This window comes from Larus michahellis, chromosome 9, assembly GCF_964199755.1.
Source record: "Larus michahellis chromosome 9, bLarMic1.1, whole genome shotgun sequence".
In the NCBI taxonomy this organism is placed as follows: domain Eukaryota; kingdom Metazoa; phylum Chordata; class Aves; order Charadriiformes; family Laridae; genus Larus; species Larus michahellis.
Window position 1 is genome coordinate 1671669 of NC_133904.1, and position 22224 is coordinate 1693892.

Below are 22224 nucleotides of genomic sequence, written 5' to 3' on the forward strand. Positions count from 1 at the left end.
GGTCCCACTGGACTATTGCAGTGGGACCCCCATCCTCTTGCTCCCCCCCCCCCCCCCCCGTAGGCATCCAGACAAGCCCTAACACCACGCCGCTGTTTCCCCCGCGCCCATCAAATCCCCCCGCTCCACAAGGGCAGCTTTCTTGTACTGCATGGTTCGCGGGAGCGGAATCCGATTCAGAAATGACTTCCCAGGAACAATCCACGTGTGCCTCTCCACGGCTTTCCCACCTCCGCCTGGTGAACGCTCAGCAACTGGAAGAGATGAGCCAGACAAAGGAGCTGCCAGGTTCTTCTCTGGGACAGCTGTGCTCACCCACCAAAGACGCCCTTCCCCGGTCACCCCAATCAAGACAGCCTTGACAATACTGACTCTGCACGTTATTCTGACTTTTTACATTTTTGCCTATGGTACACTGGAAACAACCTCTGGATCGCTGCCAAGCATGCTTCTTCCTTGAAATCTATAGCCCCCTATTCCTTAAAAAAAACCCAAAAAACCAAAAACCAAACACAAAAAACAAACCAACAGCCACACCCAAACAGCTCAACAAAAATCAAAAGACAAAAAAAACCTAAACAAAATCTACACCCACTTTTTACTAAAGCGCCTTGCTCCAACTCCTCAGTTTCCTGTTGTTTAAGGGAAAGAATATTATGATGCATCTTACAAAACGCATCCCACCTTTGCAATACTGTATAATTAGCAAAAGTAAGGGTTTGTCTGCGCACAGATTCTGTACCAATCCAACTAGCTCCATTTGTTTGGAAACAAATACAGTTAATTCATAAAAGTTGCTAGTGTCAGTGTAATTATATTAGTATAAACTTATTGATATAGTTCATGAAACCACTTAACTACTACGCTTAAATGCATGCATAATTGTGCTTGGACCAGCTCTAAATTTGACAAACATATGCCTGACATTTTTAAAGTGCTAGTAAAGAGTATGTTCAAATGAACCCCTTAGAGATCTCAAATCTAAATTAGGAATCTGAGATAACAGGAACACAGAGACGGCATTAAGTTCCAGGCCTCAAGCCTAACGATTTGCCGGTACTTGAAATTTCCTGCAGCTCTGCTTGCTATGTGGTGTTACACGGCGTTCTGTGTTGATAAACGGAAGAATTTGTTAGGAAATAACTGGTATTTAGAAGCTCTTAGGAAACAGGTTTACTGGGACACCGAGGGAGCTCAGGGGCAGTCAGTCACCCCCGACGGCTGCTGCCCCTCTGCCAGCCTTTCCACTGAACGTTCTACCTAACCATCCTTTTCTTCTCAAAAGAACCTGACTTAACGCATTCCTGGAGTTAGGAACGCCCCAGCCACCTCATGGTGGTCAGACAGGCTGGGAAAAACATTTGGTCAAAACACCCTCACTTGAAAATGAGCTTTGAGACCAACTGCAGAGAGCAAAAAGCCTGTGAGGTCCTGTGCTCACTACCAGTGCGTGCTGTTCTGGGCTCCCCAGTACGAGACAGACGTAGACTGGTCCTACAGCAAGTCAAGTGCTCGGCCACAAAGATGATTGAGGGACTGGAGCATCTTTCATATAAGGAGAGGCCGAGAGAGCTGGGACTATTAAGCCCGGAGAAAAGGCAGCTCAGGGAGATCTCACCAGTGCGTATAAATACCTGATGGGAGGGAATGAAGACGAGGAAACCAGACCGCTCTCAGTAGTGCCCAGTGACAAGAGGCAATGGGCACAAATAAAAAGAATTAAAAAAAAAAAAAAAAAAAGGAAGTGTCATCTCAACGCAGCAAAACACTTTCTTGTTTTGGTTTGGGGTTTTTTTTTTGTTTGTTTGGGTTTGGTTTTTCTTGGTTTTTTTTTTTTTAACTGTGAGGGTGGTCAGCGGCTGGAGCAGGCTGCTCAGAGAGGAGATGCAGTCTCCCAACCTGACTTGACACGGTCCTCCATAAGCTGGTGCAGCGGACGCTGCCTCAGCAAGGAAGTTGGGCTAGCTGATCTCAAGAGGTCCCTTCCAACTCAACCGATTCTGTGAGGAGCCCCATCAGGGAGTTTTGTGCAATTCAGAAACTCCACTGAGAAAAAAAAGAATAAATAAAAAAAATCTCAAACCCTTATCAAGTTCCTGTGCATTACTCAGACAAAAATAACCCAAAGGGTGACAAACACCTTCCGGCCAGCAGCTCTGGCTCCATTAGAGAAGCCCTAGTGATTTATCTGTCAATACCAAATTGGCTAGCTGTGGACTTGCAGCTGGAGAGGCGGCAGCAGTGAGCGCACGTAAATGTTGTGGAGCCACAAAGCAAAATCTGTGACAGAGAGAAGTCACTCTAGACATCTGCCAACTTCTCTTATTGCAGACCCGCAGCACTTGCCAGTCAGGGTCAGCTGGCTCATCCCCAAACTGGCAATTGTTGCACGAACTTTCTCATGTAATAAATACATAAATAAAATAAAGAAGCAGCATGTTCTTCTGCATCAGCCCCTTTCTCAGTGTCACTGGTTCTAGATCTATTGCCTGTCTTTTGTCTTGCTGCCTGTCTGGAACTCGCCAGCGTGAGGAATGCAGCGCGATCGCGTGTCATAGAATCACAGAATGGTTCGGGCTGGAAGGGACCTTAAAGATCATCCAGTTCCACACCCTCGCCCTGGGCAGGGACACCTCCCGCTAGACCAGGCTCCTCAAAGCCTCATCCAGCCTGGCTTTGAACACCTCTCTAGGGATGTCTCTTTGCTAGGGCCTGTCCCTGCTTTGGGGGCAGTGGGAAATCAAGGAAATTTACGGTATGAAACAAGAAGCATCACAGGCATTGCTCAGTTTGAGCTTAAGTCCCACATCTCAATTACACCAGATCCAACTCATACAACACACACCACCGTAACTCCCAGACACATGGCACATCTCCACCACGCTCAACAGCTGCTCTCTCAACAACAGCTGAAATGCAAGATGTTTAATGCAAATTCTGAGACCCTGAGATGGGTTTCAGATGCGGATGCACTCCAGAAACACCTGAATAGAGTTGTGTGAGGTTTTTTTAAACACAGGATACCTTTAGGAATGAGGATCTTAAATACCTGGAAGTCTTTGCGCAACAGAAACGGCCTATAGAACAGACACTCACAGCTAAAGGGAAACTCAGTCTGCTCAAAGCAAATATTCCAAATTGATTCACTTGAGGGAAAGATTTAAAAAGTTTTTTGCCCTTTTTTTTTTCCCCAGGTTGTGAATTTTCTTTACATACCCTAAAAAAAAAAAAAAAAAAAAGGAGAAATATAACTAGTTACATTTTGCTTAAAATGAAAAAATAAAATAAAATAAAAATTCCTGCCTGCTGAGATCTTACGTTGGATGCTGAGGTCTTCTCTCCCATGGGGTACGCGTAGTCATAATCTGAGAGACAGTAGCAAAATCTGGTCTGCAAAGGAAATTGCTTTACTACAGGTGGCTTAAAATTATCTGGTTTCTATTTATGCTCATTAAATCAAATACCTGGGGAAAAGCAATGTTGGCTGAGACTTCAAATCCTTGCCTTTGCAAGCAAAGGCTTCTAAAGCTGACAGCCCCCCATCTCTGGGTTATCCACAGTCCCCCAATAGAAAAAAAATGCAACCCATATTTCTGAAAAGATAAAGAGGATTTCTTTCCCATCCTGTTTTTTAGGCACCATGGAAAATAGATTTTTTTTTTTTTTTTTTAGAAGTGACATTACAAACTTCTCCCCATTCTGCTATATGCTACAAGCAGGAACAGCAGCTTTTTGAGAAACATCCATAGAAATAATAGATCACAAAGGAACGAGAGAACTGGAAATAACAGAAACCACAAAGTAAAAGATTTTAGAAGGAACAAAAAAAAATTCAAAAATTTTCTACTTACCTGATTTCCTAACCACGAACTGATGTCATTCCCCAACCCCCCCAATTCTAAGGTCTGCATCTGAACCAGCAAAAAGCTATTAAATAGTCAGAGAATTAGCTTTGGACCCATGTGTATATTAGAACATCTGAAGGGAAATTAGGCAAATAATCGCTTTTTATTCAGAAGCCTAACTCAATTTTCATATTAGAAGAGTACTACTTACTTCCAGTCCCACCAGTTTTCCCAGAATCTCCACCCCATTAAACTTGCTTGGCAAGATATTGACTGACAACACCTTTCCCCAATGAAACGCAAGTTAAGAATCACTTGATCATCAGCATTCTTTGGCAGACAGTTCCTGAGAGTGTTTCACAGCCTGCTGAGGAGTCTAGGAGCTGATTAATGCTTCCTTAGGTATTACATACACCTGATCTATACTGGTAACCCCTTTTGGGGACATGAGGCCACAAAGCCACATCTGTAAAACTCTTAATGTTCCACACATATTGCTCAATCACTCTGTTCCTCTTTTTGCTCCTATTTGAGTGCTAGAGCTAGTCATTCCTGTCGTTCTGAAATCTTTTGCATCTAGTATCAGATGAAGATCAGTATCAGTGGAACAGTAAACTTTGCAGAAGGCGATTCAAAATAATATTACTTTTGAAACACAAATACAGGCCGGGCGGAGAATGGCTGGAGAGAGCAGCCCTGAGGAGAAGGACTTGGGGGTGTTGGTGGGCAAGAAGCTCAACGTGAGTCGATAATGTGCACTGGCAGCCCAGAAACCCCCCGCACCCTGACTGCATCCCCAGCAGCGTGGCCAGCAGGGCGAGGGGGGGATTCTGCCCCTCTGCTCCGCTCTGGGGAGACCCCCCTGCAGTGCTGCCTCCAGCGCTGGGGCCACCAACATAGGAAGGGCATGGACCTTTTTGGAGCAAGTCCAGAGGAGGACCACGAAGATGCTCAGAGGGCTGGAGCACCTCTCTTACGAAGCCAGGCAGAGAGAGTTGGGGTTGCTCAACCTGGAGAAGAGAAGGCTCCGGGGAGACCTCAGAGCCCCTTCCAGTTCCTAATAGCCCTTCCAGTATCTGAACGGGGCCTACAAGAAAGCTGGAGAGGGACTTTTCACAAGGGCGTGTGATGATAGGACGAGGGCTAACTGTTTTAAACTGGAAGAGGAGAGATTTAGATGAAGTAACAGGAAGAAATTTTTCACTCTGAGGGCGGTGAGCCCCTGGCCCAGGTTGCCCAGAGAAGCTGTGGCTGCCCCATCCCTGGAGGGGTTCAAGGCCAGGTTGGACGGGGCTTGGAGCAACCTGGGCTGGTGGGAGGTGTCCCTGCCCAGGGCAGGGGGTGCCACTGGGGGGGCTTTAAGGTCCCTTCCAACCCAAACCATTCTACGATTCTATGAAAATAGCCACGCCAGATATTTTTGCTGAGGAACAACACATCTGCAAATCACGGGGAAACCGTAAAAAGAAATTTCACTACAAAACCCTTAGGAATATATTTATATAAAATAATGTTAAATTTAAAGACAGCCAGAAACGCCTTTCTTTTATGCACACTTGTGTGCACTAAGGGTTTTACCTAATTATTTACTTCCAATTCTTAAATCAAGTATAGATAGCAAAACTTATGCTGCGCTCTATGCACATATCCCCTAGGCAAAAGACAAAATAAAGTCTGCTTTGGGATATATGTTTACTAAACGTGTGAAAGATTAACAACCTGTTTCTAGAAATCCAGAGATGCAGAATTCCAGAGCCCGAAACGTAAGATAAGACCCTGGAAACTGTAGTGGATATGGCCAGAAAAATGTTAATGCTAACAAAAGCGCTGCTATAACACATTTTTTGTTGGGCAACAAGTTAAAAGCACTTTAACACAGATGACATTCACCAGACAGTCACAGTCATCCACACACAGAGAAGACTATTTTGTTGTTGTTTTTGGAATATCTGACCATGTGTATTCGGCAATGGTTTCACTTCAGTGCTAAGTTACAGCCACGCGGACAGCCAAGTCACATATACTTACATTGAAACAGGAATAAATGGGAAGGTTAAAAACATTGTGGCACTTCATTGCTGCTGTTTGAAAGACAAGCTGTTGTCTACATACACATTCAATGTTCATTCTTCGACCTTGAAAGAAAGGCTGAAATGTATTCAGTGCTATTAATGAACAAATAAGAAGCAAGTATGCTCATCCCATCAAAAAAAAGCTTCATAGGGCAAGCTAGTGGTAGGTTAACCCAAACCCAGTCCTTTCTCTCAGCTTCACCAGACACGCAACTGGCTTCTACTCTGCTCCTCGCTATTACGGGACATTCCCTACCATTTCAGTTATGAAATAAAAAGACTATTGGACCTCAATAACCAGCAGGTAGTGGGATCTACCTCCCTCACCTGAACACTTTTCCTAGTATTAGTTTCACAGCAGCAGCACATTTTCCTTCCCTCAAGGTTTGGTTCTTGTGAACCCTTATCTTGGGGAGAGCAGGCAAGGAGAAGAGCAATGCTATGGCTGAAGCCCAGCTGCAGCCCCTTCCGAGCAGCGTGATTCCACAGGTCTGTGCAACCGCAATTACGTTCAGGTTGTTTCACTTGGTCTGCCTAATTAGTAATCATCTTATCGTTGTTTGAGGTTCTGAATGGGGTGGCCTGGTTCATTCGAAGCCTGTTTACAAAGACTCCGCAATACATTATTGTGCTCACAGACCTTCACTTGCTCGTGAGCCTACTGCATCTGAAGATGACATGGTCCGGTGTTGGTCATGGCGATACCAAGGATATGGACCCTGCTCCTTCTGCTCCACTTTCCCCCGGCACAGCTCATTCCAGTCCTCCTTTCGAAACAATCTGGAAATCCTCAAACAGTTACTGGTCTCCTGCTGAAACAATGGCACCTGTCAAAACGCAGACCTGGGCTTTTCCTTATCCTGTTGTCTTCTACTCTCCAGGTAGGATGGAGATCCCTAAAAAGTGCTGGTATAGGCTAGCAATGGGGGACTATCTGACTTCAGGATTACCCCACTGAACTATAGCTCACTGGGAACTGATCTGTCAAGAGGAGGCACACCCTGGAAAACAATGGCATCTTCCAGGGATCCGAGATGTGATGACATCTCAGATCGGAGGAGATCAAAGAATCGCCAAAGAAAGAAACTGTAAAATTATAAGAGGGCAGGGCAGATCCACCTAATCGCTGCGGTGAGGTGGACCTGCCTGTATCAAAACCTCAATAAAACATTAAGGATCTTCTTGCCTAAACAGAGGGATTGCCAAGGAGATCAAAGAGGACAGCAATACTAAAGATCAAGAGCACTTCTTCCCCGATTTCAACACTTTAACCATCAATTAAAAGCACTGGCTTTCTGTACACGTGATCAGCTGTGCAACTGTTCTCTAAATCTGTGGGCTCCCACCCTCAGTCAGGCCTCGAGTCAGCCACAGGGGCATTCTGTCAAAGCAGGATTAGGCCCCGGGAAGAGGCGGCCAGAACCGAGTAAAGGAAATGGTTCTCGACCAAGGGAACAACACATGAGTGCATCTCATCAAGACATAAGAGCAGTGCCTACACTTTTTAATTAAAACACTTGATGAGTTTAATGTACAGGATTCAGTAATAGGACCCTTTGGCAGGAATCTAAAGGATACCCTTTATCAAAAAAACCCCAAACAAACAAAACCAAAAAACCCAACACAACAAAAAAGGCAAAACATGCTCTCTATATGTACTTCTATACTCCCGTCCCTTCTTCATCGTGGACTTTTTTTGGGGTGGAGTTTAGGCATTTCTGGAGAGTACAACATTGCCCTATGATTATAAAGTGAATTTGTGATAGAAGCCTTTTGTAGAAAAATAAATAAATAAATAAATAAATCAAGTACTATCTTCTTCTGCTTAAATTCATTTCCTACCCCTAGCTTTAAGCTCCACCCGTGTCTCCCTTGCATTCAGAGATGCTGAGTAAAGACATATCGCGAGCACTGACAGAAGGAAGGTGGAAAGCTGGAACAAGCTGAAGATTAAATCAAGGGGAAGATATTTTGCTGGTGCGTGTGAAAACCAGAAGTTGATGAGCCACTGTTCATTTTAGAGGAACAAAAAGCCACCTTCCGTATTCACCTCTAGCTAGTAAATAATAGATCAGAATCCCTCCATTTTACCTCACAGAACAAAAAAAACAAAGGTGACTTGTTTGTATCATTTTACTGTCCTTGTACTTTTCCTGGTACCAGAACTTACCTTTAGTAACCTGTACGCAGAGATGTATGTACCTTCAAATATGTATGACCAAGTATATCAGAGTGTTTTAAAAGTTCACAAACATACTAATTAATACAAAACACTCCAGTAATTTGACTTCTGATTTCCATTATTGCTTGTCACGAGCTTGTGTGCAAATGAGATATATGCCCAGTAAAACAAGTATAGCTCCTCTGCATCCCCAAAAGCTCGATTTGCACGGACGGTCATTGCAAGGGAGCAGATACATTTGGCATGCAGCTCTGCATCCCTGCACACGTCCTGCAGCCCTGCCGTATTTTCAGAATCTCAACCTATAAGTCTACCTATTTCCTCAGATGAACGCACGCCTTTCTTTATAGGCACACACTCTAATTCATGCTAGCTGGCATTCTGCGTGTTCTGATGCTTGTAGTAAGATAGCTCACAACTGCCAACTGATTTTTATTTTTTTTTTTAATCTTATTTTCACACAAATTAATTGGAGCTTTGAATGCCTGACTGACCTGCGGAACTGCCTCAGAAAAAAAAAAAAAAAAAGAGGGTGGCCACAGACTTTCTACACACAGAAACAAGATTTGAAAATGCAGGTCTACTTGTTTTGCCCATACTGCAGTGATTTCTAGAACTCTCAACTTCCAGAAGAACTGAAAACATGAATAAACCACAAACATCCATTTCCCATGGTTTTCCACTCATGAGGCTGAGATAGGAAAGCAAATATTTAAGGAACAATGACAGAAAGAGTACATTTTTAAGATTACTGTAAAAACAGCAGAAGCAGATGTAAGAAAATAAACAAGGTTGTATCATTTTGTGTTTTCAAGAAAGAAGCTATTCATGAAGTATGGAGGAAAGAAGAAGAACGTATTTTATTCCTCCCCTCATGGGGCTTTTAAATATACACAACATATCGCAAGCTCTGGGAATTTTCAAAAAGAATAATGCAGCGCATAAGCAGTAATAACATTCAGAGCCCCTGACTATTTCCCTAGCTCATCTCCAAGCACACATTCCAGCGTAAAGATCTGTGCTTTGAGCTTCATTCAGAAGACACACAGCATGCTGAGGCGCTTTGTGTAGCTATTATCTGCAAAGTCTGACCCCACAACAAATGACACTATAGAAGAAGGCTAAATTATCAAAACTTTATTTCAGCATTGTATGCTCAACAGGGTGCTTTGCGTATCTGACTAAGCAGCCCGTTTGCTGCTAGGTAAGCAAAGAATTTCTGATCCTGTTTGTACAACGCTGAACTCTAGCACGCAAGAGGGTGAACTGTGAATATTCTGTGAAGCTCTTTTTATTAAATCACTTGCTATTTTTGTAATAGCATTTCTGTAAAGGAAAAGCACTTCCATTTACCCAAACGCAAATTTAGCTTAAACAGAAATGGGAATTCATGATCCATATGAAGAAAAACAAACATATAGGGCCTAGCCACCCTGTTTGTTTTTGAAGTGAAGTCTTTTTATACTTAGCAGATGACAAATCCTTTTGGTTATATTCCATATCCACCACTTAGTCCTAGGTTTTGCTTTTGTCATATTTAGAAGAAAATAACGTGTTATTTTCCAAGGTCTAGAGTAGTAGTACCGCACTCAATAAGGATAGTGACTGACAACAAGAAATCCTTCCTCTCTTTTACTACCCACATCTTTTCTGTCTATTCTGGCATTTTTTTCAGTCTGAAAATCCTTGTAAGATTTTGCTGGGTCCAGTATTGGCAGAGTTTGCTCCTCAGCCTTTGCAGCACTCTGGGACTGCGTGGATGGGAAGGATGCACGATCAGCCGCTTGGCCCATTGACTCACTCTTCCGAGTACCATCTGATACACTTACGCTTCTTTATGTTGTCTCTAAGGTTCAAGATTCAGAAATGAAACCAGGATCTCTTGCCTTGTGACACCCAGGATGAAATGGATCAGAAGAGTTATTAAAAATATAATTGTTCTTGTTAGCAAAGAACAAGTCCAGAGAAGAAGACCTAAGACTATCTTTGTAACAGATCTCATCAAGTATATAGGCACTTCACAAAAACAAAGGCTGAAAAGGGATAAAATCCCTCCCTCTACATACCTAAAGGATAAATATCAGAGAAGCAAAGCTATTTGAGCTAACAGCTATTGTGACTACAAGGATGCTGCCAAATCACCATAAAAAATGAGATGGCTTATATCCACTTTTTAACAGCTTCAGCATCTTTTCCAGTTCTGTTTCCAGTTCAAGGCCACGCAACTTCCTCGCACTGATCACACTTCCCTCTAGAAATAGTTTTTCATTGACATATTGACCACTGCAGCTACTTATTATTACTGCCATTTGAATCACATAAATACTGGATGGAAAGAATGAGCTAAATAACTCTACAGAAAAGAATGTAATGGTTGCAGAGAAATTACAAGGTGAACATGAGTCAACAGCGTTTATTTATTTGGACAGTAGTGCTGCACTTTATGAGGATCAAAGACAAATATAACCCAGGTCTCAGCTGGAGTACAGCACCCACCTTTGGAATGTTGTGCCTTAAGAAAGGGGTGTACCCAATACAGACTGTATACACAAAAGCAGTGAGAACGATCAGATGTTCAGCAAACAACCTACAAGGAAGGGCTGAAGAAACAGAGGAAGCTGGTCTAACAAAAAGACCGTAAAGTCTGTAAGTACTTTAAATAAAGTGTTAAAAAAAACCAAACCACCAAACCTTTTTCCTGTTCACAACCTGTATGAGAAGAAATGGGCTTATACTGTAACAAGGAAGGTTCAGGTTAGACGTTATGACCAGCAAGGATGGCAAGGTAGCAGAGCAAATTACTGGGAAGCAGAAATTTCAGCATTACTTACCTCCAAGAGCAGCCCATATAAACATCTGTTAGGAAGAAAGTGATGTTTAGCTGACCCTGCCCTGAAAGGAAGTATGGCCTAGATGGCCTTCCACGCTCGGCTCAATGTTTGATTATTGCATATTCTATCATTATTTATTTGTCTTACTATAATATCTATGAAGTCTAGCCACTGACTCATGAGGAGTCCTGGGATAGGACAAACATGTGACAGAAATTCCACAATGGGCACAAAAAAGAAATATGAGGCAACAGTAGAATAGACAGGTTGGGAGGCCCAGGCAAACAGCAAAAGAGCACTGATAGCCCCAACAGCACATCAACAAATAAGTCTGAGGACTTTTGCAGTCATCATAGTAAAGGAAAATTAAGGGCTGTTCAGGAGAAGGGGTTGTTTATGGGATACTCCTCCTTGTATGAAAATAAGGGTTTTAAATGCAACTGGCAGACAATGCAGGCTGGCACACTGCATCAAGCAAAACTGGTGGCTGACTAAGGTGAGGCGATGAGAAACAAGGCTGTGTGGGATCCAAGATAAGGAAAAATACTTCCTCTGGAAAGCGAGAAGATGAAATACCAAACCACTATCCTGTACGATGCCCTCCACAGCATCACTCTGCGTGGATGCAACATGATGAAATTTGTCAAGTTAGAGAAAACAATATTGGAAGGAGTGATTAATCAGATAGTGAGACGTTGTGCAAGTTCTCCACATGCAGATGGCCAAGGACATCATCATTTAAGATTTCATGTAGAAAGAAATGTGGAAGTTTAGACAACCCTACTGAGAACTGGAGAAAAATCTTATTTCAGAGATGATGCTCAATTTTAATTTGCATAAACAAATAAGGCTGCTTCTTCTTCCATGACTAAAACAGTGAAGGAAGGCTGGCAGAGATAGGGAATCTCCAGTTCAACTGCGTGATGCTTAAGCTGACGCCTCACATACAGAGACACTTTCAGAAAGACAAAATGAAATTGTAGATTGTGAGAGAAAACAGAACTAGGTAACACCACAACTCTGGTATGACCACTGGTTGCATGCTTGTGCAAAGTCAGGCACGGAGGAAGCAAGATGGTGACTGTGGTCTTTGCTTACATCCAGAAAAGTAAATGTGACGTAGTAAGGAAGCATCTAGGATGGTGAGAAAAGAAACGCTGGCAACCAGCCACAGATGCCATGGGAAAAGCAAAGTCCAAAAGCACAACTGCTGGTGGCAGAGGCAAACAATCAAGGAAATTTCTGCTTCTAGGAATAAACGTGTTTATGTTGGCTTTGCACTCCATTGTATGTTGTAGACTGAGCAGCGTAAATAGATTTAACAAAAGCAGACATCATAACCTCTTCTCCTCTGAGATAAACTTCAGATTTGAGTTGAACATCACTACAGTTGAGCCGTGAATCGCAACCTCAAATGATTTACCATCCTGCGAATGGATGTTTCAAGGCAGAATGGATGACAGCCATTTACCGAATTTAGTCGTAATGGTACATGTTAACCCCCAACGCTGAGCAGGCTTGCCCACAGAAAACACCAACACTTTCTTGTTTTCCAGGGGACTGTTTTCACCTGCGGTTTTATGAAAGGCTGAGGCACCACATAAACCTCAAGCAGCAAAATGGGGCGTACACCACTAAACTTTAAAATGCATTACAACTTTCTGGAGGGCCGGGAACAAGACAATCACATCACCATTTATATATTCCTACACAATTAAAGCAAAATCTTTTGTTCGGATCACAGAACTCAGCTGTGTCAATTGAATTGCTCTGATTGAACTAATTGAATTTCAATTGCTCAAGTCTGGGTTTGAACAGTTTTGTATGACATTCAAAAGACTGAAGACTTCCTTTATAAATGGAAGTGTGTGTGTGTGGAGGGACAACAAATGATTTGGCTGTTACCCAGAGAATAACAAACGCGTAATGTATTTCACTGGAGCAGCATACCCAGTTTTATCTTTCGGTAGAAGCCTCCATTTACCAGGGCGCTGTAAAAAGCACTGCCTGTGTTTGAGAGTCCTCTTCCCACGAGGAAGGAGGTAGGGACCCTCTCTCTGCTGACTAATGGAGCAAAACTGAATGTTACTTATCCAAGTCCTGCTTCACCCCTGTAGCTACTATTGTGTTAGCAGACGCGGAACGTACTCAAATTACAGCTTTACAGGACAGAGTGCATAGACTACTTGTAAAACTCCTGCTTTTGCCACCCAGAAACTCCATGCCCACCTAGGAGGGAGAACACCACAACGTGGCCACAAGAGGATTAGGATTCCCATTATTTCCATAAAAACATTTATTTAATTAAATTTTAATTAAATGCCAGGCTAGATCTCATGGCTGATGTCTACCAGAAGCTTCTGTACAAACTTGCTGATTGTTCTTTATTCTCACTGCAGAAGAGGAGCTGTAAGCGGCTTACGAGCCAAAACCAAAGCGCTCACAAAGCCAATGGCAACAATTCCGTTAACTCTACGAGCCAGGCCACCACATCCAGTGTGCGCTCAACCTCCTATTCAGCACCAAATCATTATGCTTATTCCAGTACGTCACTTCCACTCTAAAGGCAACAACGGTGTGGACACACAAAAATCATCCTAACTTTCTAAAAAGGCTCATCTACTTTATCTTTAAAATTAATTTGGTTTTGATAATAACTTTTACGCTGCAGAATTTGCTTCCTTCCCCCTTCGTTCTGTCTCTGAACAAAGTAGCCACCCATCCTAGCACAAGTCAAGTCTTCAACTTGATAAATTAACTTTTGCTTTTTTTCCTGTGTCGCAAAAGTAGCTCCATTTATTTTTATAACTGGGCATAAAAAAGTGACAGGAGACACACCACACACTTGAAGACCAGCCTGCATATCTAAGGAGCACCAAGTACTTTTGGGTGGAGAAGAAGGGTAACTCTATTGTCAGTCAAGATTTAGAACTTCTGATCCATCTGGATTTCCCACACGATGTTCACATCACTTACCTCAGCTCAGTTTACCCACCTATAAAACAGATGCGAGTCTTCCTCCTAGTTTGTACATGTCATGGATATTATTCATAGATATGAATGAGTCTGTGAGTCTTCATAGTTACCGGTCCATTGGCTGGATTTGTCTCTGGCTCAATGAGTTTTTGAACCAATATAAGAATTGCAAAATCCTCTTTCAGAGCGCTGGCTGAAACAGGAGTTACATATCCTATTGTCACCCGTGATTGAGTTTAACAAGGGAATTATTCATGTAATTGGGAAAACAGAAATGATGGATGCACAATGTACCATACCTTTACATTAGGCAGAAAAATTAACAAGACACAAAGAAAAGCAGAGAAACTAAAGGATTATTAAACTCTATTTGTTAACCTACTTCAGAAACTGTGAAGACCTAATTGTTGAGGAAAAAAAAAAACAAAACCGCTCTGGGATGAGCTGATCTCCTTTTACACCACCTGAAACTGTAGTCTTCATTTTAGAACTAGAACTATTTTTGTTTCATTGGCTTTAAAGGAGATTAAATTAAAAAAAAAAAAAAAACAACAACACAAAACAACCAGTGTTCAGCCTGCTTTCCATACTGGAAAGACGTTCGAAGATGGCACAGAAAAAGGATTAAATTACAATATTCAGGCTTGGGGGTTTCATTGTTAAAAAAAAAAAAACAAAAAAAACAAAACACCAACATAAAACCCAACAAAAACCAACACAACTTTCAGGCAAAATAAGTTTGTAGAGAATCTTAATTTTTAATGGTATTTTCAAAAGTGCAATGCTACTCTCATTCCATAAACTGATAGCCATCTATGACGAAGAAAATATACACTGTAACTGCCACAAAAGAGGTCACTGCATTAGGGCTGAGCCCCAGTACATACATACACATGCCAGACGTGTCAGCTACAGAACTACACTGCTCACTGCGGCTCCGTTTGCAGCCAGGAGGTGCCTGGGAGTACAGGGAGTCTCTTGCCCTACAGCAGAGTTCAATCCTATAGTAGGAATACTATCGGACTCACATGGTGCCAAATTTAAGTCTGTAGGAGTTGTGCCATAGCAGTCAGCAGGGGTAAGAGCCAAGGATGCTTAGAGAACATTTCCATGAAATCACTAACAATCTTGTGATACCTTTGTATACTGGAACTTCTGATTCCTTCTTTACCTCTTCCCTGAATCAAGCCACAAAAGCCTTTGCTCAAGAATGCCAAACAAGCTGTAGGAGGCAAGCTGTTAAGAAACAGGAGGTGGAAACGACAAAAGTGAAACAGCAGGCAGATGAGAGGTTGAGAAGAGCAAACCTGGCAATTCTTTGAAGAGGATAAGGAAGACTGAATGAAGTTAGGAAGGTTGCGTGTGTGTACATATGTTATTGATACTCAGAACAGCTAGGAAGGAAGCTAAGTACTCTCTTAAATAGGACAATAATTATATGTATTGCACAGATGAAATTTGGTGATCTGCTAATGCAGATGTTGGGGCCAGGCAGTTAAATAGACTGCGCTGACTGTAAAAATCAAAGTTCCTGAATTCCTGACCCATCCGTGACAGCAGAGTGATGCGTGACCTTTGGCAATTCACTTTAAGAATTTTAAATGGAAATTGCACTTATTGAGTGCTAGACAACTGAGTTTTGATGACACACGTTAGTGAGAGGTTTTAGGGTTAGTATTTCAGAAGTTCCCCATTTCCAGTAAAAGATTCTTTTCATTTGAACTAGAAATTTATATTAAAAGGAAGTCTGGGTCTAGCAGAACACTGCTTATCCCTTGCGCTCCCAAATTTTTCAAGAGCTCCTAACTCCAAATTCCATTTTGGATCAAATCTGAAGTATTCCATTCAAGCTAACTGGAAACAAATATTAACAAATGAAAAGTCTGACCTACAGTTTAAGGAATGGCAAATAGAAAGTATTAGCATGGTGAGAAACAGAAAAGTCCCATTTATTACAATACTGAAGCAAATTAATTTATTACTGAAATAAAACCTTGTATAACCAAAGTGCAAAAAGAGAAGTGCAAAATATTTAAGGGTTGGGATTTTTTTCTTACCTGAATTCAACAGGTTTTACTCATTATCAGAGTAAGTCAGTCCCTCTGAACCCCTGCCCTTTCACTATTATTTACAGAAAACACAAAACAAAATCTTACCATGTCCAATTACAAAATTTTAGCCCAGCCTAAACGCTTTAGGAAATCCTGTGAAGCTTTGGTGTCAGTTTGAAACCTAGCAGAAATAGCTCCATCCACGTACATTGGTCTCAAGTTGGTAAGTGGGACAAGGTATTACACTTCTGCTGCTCCCATCTTTATCACTTACGCTACAACCAACAGAGCACTGGACATGACAGATTTTTTTTAGTACTGGCAGAAGGTACTACGGCAGCTGCACTGGTAATTACGCTAGTAACTATGTCCCATGAATCACATTCCTCTTGAAATCCCCTGCCCAAGAACTGTCCTCGCTTTCATCTTCACTACTGAAACTATCAGACTGGAAAGCTCCCACATCCACTGCAGCAAGTTGCATACGATACGGTCTTTCTACAGCAGGTGCTTCTTCTTGTAAGAAAAAAAAATGCACTCCGTTCTTCTGAAGCACTTCTGCTAAATCAAAACCTAATCATTCTGTAAAGTATAAAAACTACATTTCCTTTTTTTTTTTTTTTTAACTCGGAAAAGAGCATAACTAGTCAAATACTCCCAAAAGTTTCTTTAAGTTCTAGTGGAACAGTAAGGCTGCTGTACTTTCAACTACGTTCACACTGCTGGTGTGCAGGGCTCGTAAAAAATCATGTTCTTGTTGATTTGAGTAACTCAGAAAAACTGCTATAAAAACCAACCACCAACCAGACAAGACAAAAAACACCCTTCTAATTTATCCCAACACTGAGATTTGACAAGAATCTCTGATTTTTCTATTTTAATTAGAGTCTCCTCCAAATGTCTTTTATCATCCTCAGGAACAGCTAAACCAGTCCTGCAAACTCTTTTCAATAAACTTCATATTATACAGTTTTGTTTTGACATCATCATTCGCTCTATTTTCCACATAAGTTACAAAAACACATCAACACATGTTTTTAGCTTTGAATGCTGGTATGTAAAACTTTTTAAACTTTTTGTACCAAAAAGTTGTCATTTTTCTTTCCTACTTCTGATTTGGTGTTTTATTTTGCCATACCACAGCTGAGTTTAACAGCTTTTTTTTTTTTAAAGGAACTGTATCAGGAGTTTTGCAAGAATCTCTAAACTTCTTTTCCTCTTTTCCTACTTGTGTGTTGACCTACTCACAGATTTATGACAGGCTAAAAAAAAAAAATAATAAAAAATAATGCTGATTTCCCACCCTCCCTCCCATCACACGTCTAACAAGTTATTGTATTTTGATTCTCTACAAACTACTCAGGAAAGCCACATGGCCTGCTCATTTGAATTCAAAGTTATGCTACATCTTCAATTTTGGATTTTTTCACTTTCACATTATACACATATTTTTCCCCCAAATTATCCTGAAGGTCTATCTAGCAATTAAGCAAATCCCTAGTATTTCTGGTTTACAATGTCCAATTCATGAGATTTTACACAATTTGATGATGGACAGAACAGCCTGTAAAAGGAAGACCAACAGCAGTAAGAATGGCTGAATATTCAGTTACAATGTAAGTACAAAATACTATAAGCCACTGGAACTAACTGAACAATTATTTTTCGTTTGTTAAATCCTGTACAGTAAAATGAAGTATCAAAGCCATAAAAAGCACTTATTTTTAATGATGTCATTCTACCTTCATAATAAAATGATTAATGCTTCAGAGAAGAAATATGAAGAAAGCTCCATTTTATGTGACAAATTGCCTGGTTAGCTAAAACACCAAAGAATAAACTTCACGAATATTCTTAAGTATCTTTTTCACAAAAAGAGACAATACACAGTGCATCTCCTGGTTAAAAAACAAACCAAAAAATCCCCAACAATCAAAACCTCCAAAACTCATCTAAACCCTGTCTTAAAAGTGCACCAACTACGACAACCAGTTTCAGCAGGAAATAAAAAAACATATTTGACAAACAGAAAAGGGGGTGAGGTGTGGCATACTGCAAAAGACTTGTAGAAATCTATGTAAACTATTTTAAAAACTGGTGTACAAGTTATGGAAGGTTTATGCGTGTAAACGTCGATCAGTCTATTCCCATAGACCAGCGAAAACACGTGAAACTTAATTTCTTCCCTTGTTTTGTTAATTATGAATTTCTAGGCTCCACTGGTATGCCTCATACTGTGCAAATAAAAATGGAAACAACATCCTACACTCAACTCTGGGAAAAAAAGCCAGTTTTGATATACCAGAAGCATTCACCTCTTCTCCTAATTTGCTAACTTAAAACAGCTGCTTCCCATTCCATACATTGCTTTAAATAACTTTCCTTCATTTCTTGTCTGAGCTTCTGAGTATCAACCTCTTACGTGAAACACTGCTAGAATACAGAATATTGTGACACAGATGTGGATTATTTGCAAGCAATTAATGCAGAAACCAATGGGAATCACTCGTAAGCCATAGCAATTATACAACGGTCCTGGAAGCAAGCACTGAAAAACATATTGTTTTGAACTCGCCCAAATCCCTCAAAGGACTGATTACATTTTAAAAATGAGCAAGTAACAGCAGACAAGAGCCCTTCTGGGTTTAGACTTGACCACTCAGTTTACACCTTGCTAAACACTCCTGGGAGAGATTTAAACAAATGAACAACAGACAGAAGGCACAGCACCAGCATCCAAGCCTCTTAAAATGGTAGTAAGCTCCAGAGCTTATTCATCCAACATCTTGAGCTCTTCTTTTTTTTTTTTTAATTTATTTTTTTTATTCTGCCTATAGTACTCCCCTATTGATCTTAAGGGTCTCAAAGCATAAATTTGTATTGACAGAAAATTTACATAGTTTCCCAATGCTCATTTTTGTCCCTTTTCCCCAGAATTCACAGATATCATCAACCAATACTGTTCAATTCCCCTTAATGACCAATACTCCAGTTATACTGGGGCATGGGGAAGTTAAGGGCAGGAAGAGGGACAATTTAAGAACAGAATTTTCTCTTTCCAGCTACCGTATCTACATACACAGAAGAAGATGTTACACAAAACATGAAGGAATGCATTGTCTAGATGAAGGAGGGACAAACAAGATACCAGCAGATCTACAAAGGAGTATTATAAGCCACAAAAAACAATCAGAAGCTCATTTCAGCAAATGCTCGGCTACCCAGCAATTTTACAGACATAGAACACAGTAGGATTTCACACATGATGCACGTGCTTAATGTATAGGAGCCCTTCATATGAAACTGGTATTAATGTAAGGCTGCAGCATTCATGTAAAAAAAAAAAAAGGAAAGAAATGAAACATGGAGAACCATCAACAACAAAATATAAACTGTGGATGACATCACCTAATTGACCAAACTACAGTTACATTAAATGATTTTTAAGGATAGAGCAGAAAATACTTTAAAGATAAGCATACAGAAGCGCATGAAAACCTAACTCAGGCTCAGCAATAACAGAAGAGTTTCTATAGCGAGTGTTTTCAGTATTTTAGTTCTGGCTCAGGATTCTGACATGCGATCAGCTTCAACCTGTATTTATAATATTTATAATTTCCTTTTTGTATAGTTAACAACAGGTTACTTTGAGCAATGAAGAAATTGGACAAATATATGAACGATGCACAAAAATCAAACATTAACTGTAGCGATTACTCACAATATTAACTTCTTTGTACTTGAGCTTTAAAACCCAGAACACAGAGATAAGAATGGAGAATATTTTGATCTTCCAATAGGAGACTGACCAGGGATCCTACAGAGCAGTTTCCCACCATCGTAAGCAGTGCTCAGACCGCTTTTGCTGCTCCACTCCATTAAGGACTCCGACAAGACAGGATTCCAAACACTGTGTCAGTAGGCAGTATTTCTAATCAATGACACCTATAACAGGTAGTTGACAGCTTTATTCATTGTGTATTCAACGTGTAATAAAAATTCCTCAACTAAGTATTTCTTCATCAGAATGTAACAGTTGCTTCCTCTATTACAAAGAGAACAAAACCGGATCCTTAGTTTAAATGGCATAATCATAATGCATTTTTAAAGCTGATTTACTTTTTTCATATCCTAAAAGTATCAGTCAGTCCAGTGACCAGATTTTTTTTGTTGCTGTTTGTTTAAGAAAAGTTGTACTCTGCAAAGATGTTATTTAAAATTTATTTACTGTTGTGATAGGACACTTAGATATTTGGCCTGCGGAACATCCCCATTCATTTTTAGTTCTCCAAACAGTTCTCAAGACTTCTCAAACCCCTGCAATACACACAGCGTGCATATGAGCAGGGCAGAGGGGGAACCAACAGTTTTAAACACTTCATTTTGGTTTTGAACTTTGAGTAAGTTTTGCCCAATACTTTGGAGGGGGGCATTTTATACAACTTTATATAATTGGAACACACAACACATTCTTTCTTCTGAGATAACAAAGGAAAAAGTATCTCTGTATTCTCAGAAACATTTTTTAAAAAAATATTATGTTGGTTTAGTTAATACTTATAGACACTTGGTTTCCATGATAAAAGTTCTTTTCCAAAGGTCTTCACCTGTGCCACGAAAACAAACTCCAGATCAAACCTTCCTTTGTGAAGCCTCAGCCCAGGGGCCACCTTCGTTCACACCTGTAAAGGAGAATTTAAAACAGAGCTAAAATAAAAATCACCCTAATCCAAAAGTCCTAAACGCTTTATAAAGTTTATATCCTAAATCTACTGCAGTCACTTCTATTACATTGAAACCAGTGCCACAGAACAATAAATAAAATGACAAAACTGAAATGCCAGAGCTCTGACAGATAAATCATGACGAGGCCCTAAACCATCACAAAAATAAGAACTTGTCACAGAATACTAGCGGTACCATACTGTAAGTTACGCTTTTTACCTTAACCTGGATCCAGCTTGACCTTTCTCTCAGCTCACACGCTCTCACAGAACTCGTGCTTAGTTGTCAACTGCATTCATTACAGTTTATCCGCAGGCAACACAGGTAAAAAAGTATCGCCATCCTGCGCTGCAAAATATTTTGACAAGACAGACAGTTTTCCAGCAGTTCTCATCTTTTTGTTGATAGTGACTATCAAATGCTTCAAGCACCTCCTAGGGATTTTTACAGCCCTGTCTTTTTCAATCACCTGAGGTGAAGGCAAGGTTAACAAGTCCACCGAAACTCCAGTGACCCTGCACAAAGGGAGAAGCTGGAATCTCACTAAGCGAATGAAGCACATTTCACCTATCATCTAAGGCCAATGAAAACGGCCCCCTACGTTTGATAAAACCAGTCACAAGCACATGGAGACAAACAAGTGCGGGGTTTCGCCACCGTCAGAACACTAGTGGATCCAATACCTGATGCAGAGAGCAAGCCCTACCAGGACATATCTGGCACCTCGTTTCAGAAGCCTGCCCGGCAAAAGATGCAGGAGAATATACCCCCGGTTGGCAACACAGACCCTGCCCCACCACTTCATCCAACAACTGGACTTGAGTAACGGCAAAAGCAGGCTCCCGAGAGGCTGCAAGGCTTCTGGCGACACTTCCACCCAGAGCAGCTACAAGCATCTCCAAAAGCAGCTTTCCAGAGAGGGAATCGACCGACCCGGGATTTCTTTGCACAATCAACGCCTCGCAGCCCTCCCCCTCTCTGCCCTGAGCCCTCAGCAGCTCCTTCACCCAGAGAGGGGCGAGCCCGAGCGCCAACACCCCGCGCTGACCAACCGCCCTCCGCCCGGCACAAGCGGCACCGACACCCTGCGGGCCCCGCCCGCCGGGGCCCTGCCCCAGGGACCTGGTGGAGGGCGGGCAGGGCCCCGGCGGAGCGGGGCGGCCCGGCCCGGCCTCCCCTCCCGGCCGCCGCCGCCGCCGCCGCTGAGGCGATGGCCGCCCCTCCCCCGCGCGCCGCTCGGCCCGCCCGCCTCGCGCTCTTCCCCGCCCCCCCGCGCGCCATTCCTCGCGCTCCGCCGCCCCGCTCCGCACCTTTCCCTCCCTCCTGGCTGCGCGCCCCTGCCCGGGCGGCTCCGGCTCTAGGGCCGCTCCCCGCCCCGCGCCTCGGCGCCTCCCCCAGGATCCGGCAGGCCGGGGGGGAAGCGGAGCGCGGCGTGTAGGGGGGCAAAAAAGGCAGAGCGCGCCCCATCCCCACCACGGAGCCGCCGCCGCTCCTTCCCCATCAGCCACCAGCACGGAATGATCCTCCGCTCCCAGCCGGGCT

The 22224-nt window shown here is 42.1% G+C and overlaps 1 long non-coding RNA gene across 5 annotated transcripts in view; it reads right to left on the reverse strand.

Moving 5' to 3' along the window:
• LOC141748909 (uncharacterized) overlaps positions 1–22224 on the reverse strand; it is a 32889-nt gene extending 10665 nt beyond the window's left edge. Inside the window, exons 1-5 of one of the 5 annotated variants that reach the window (XR_012589143.1) lie at positions 21993–22224; positions 20902–21030; positions 20565–20639; positions 19767–19902; positions 13926–14099 (exon numbers count right to left, since the gene is read on the reverse strand). This is a non-coding gene — a long non-coding RNA (uncharacterized LOC141748909). Of the gene's footprint in view, positions 1–13925; positions 14100–19678; positions 19903–20564; positions 20640–20901; positions 21031–21992 lie in introns of all 5 variants that reach the window. The other 4 variants (XR_012589142.1, XR_012589140.1, XR_012589141.1 and 1 more) reach the window with 4 other exon arrangements.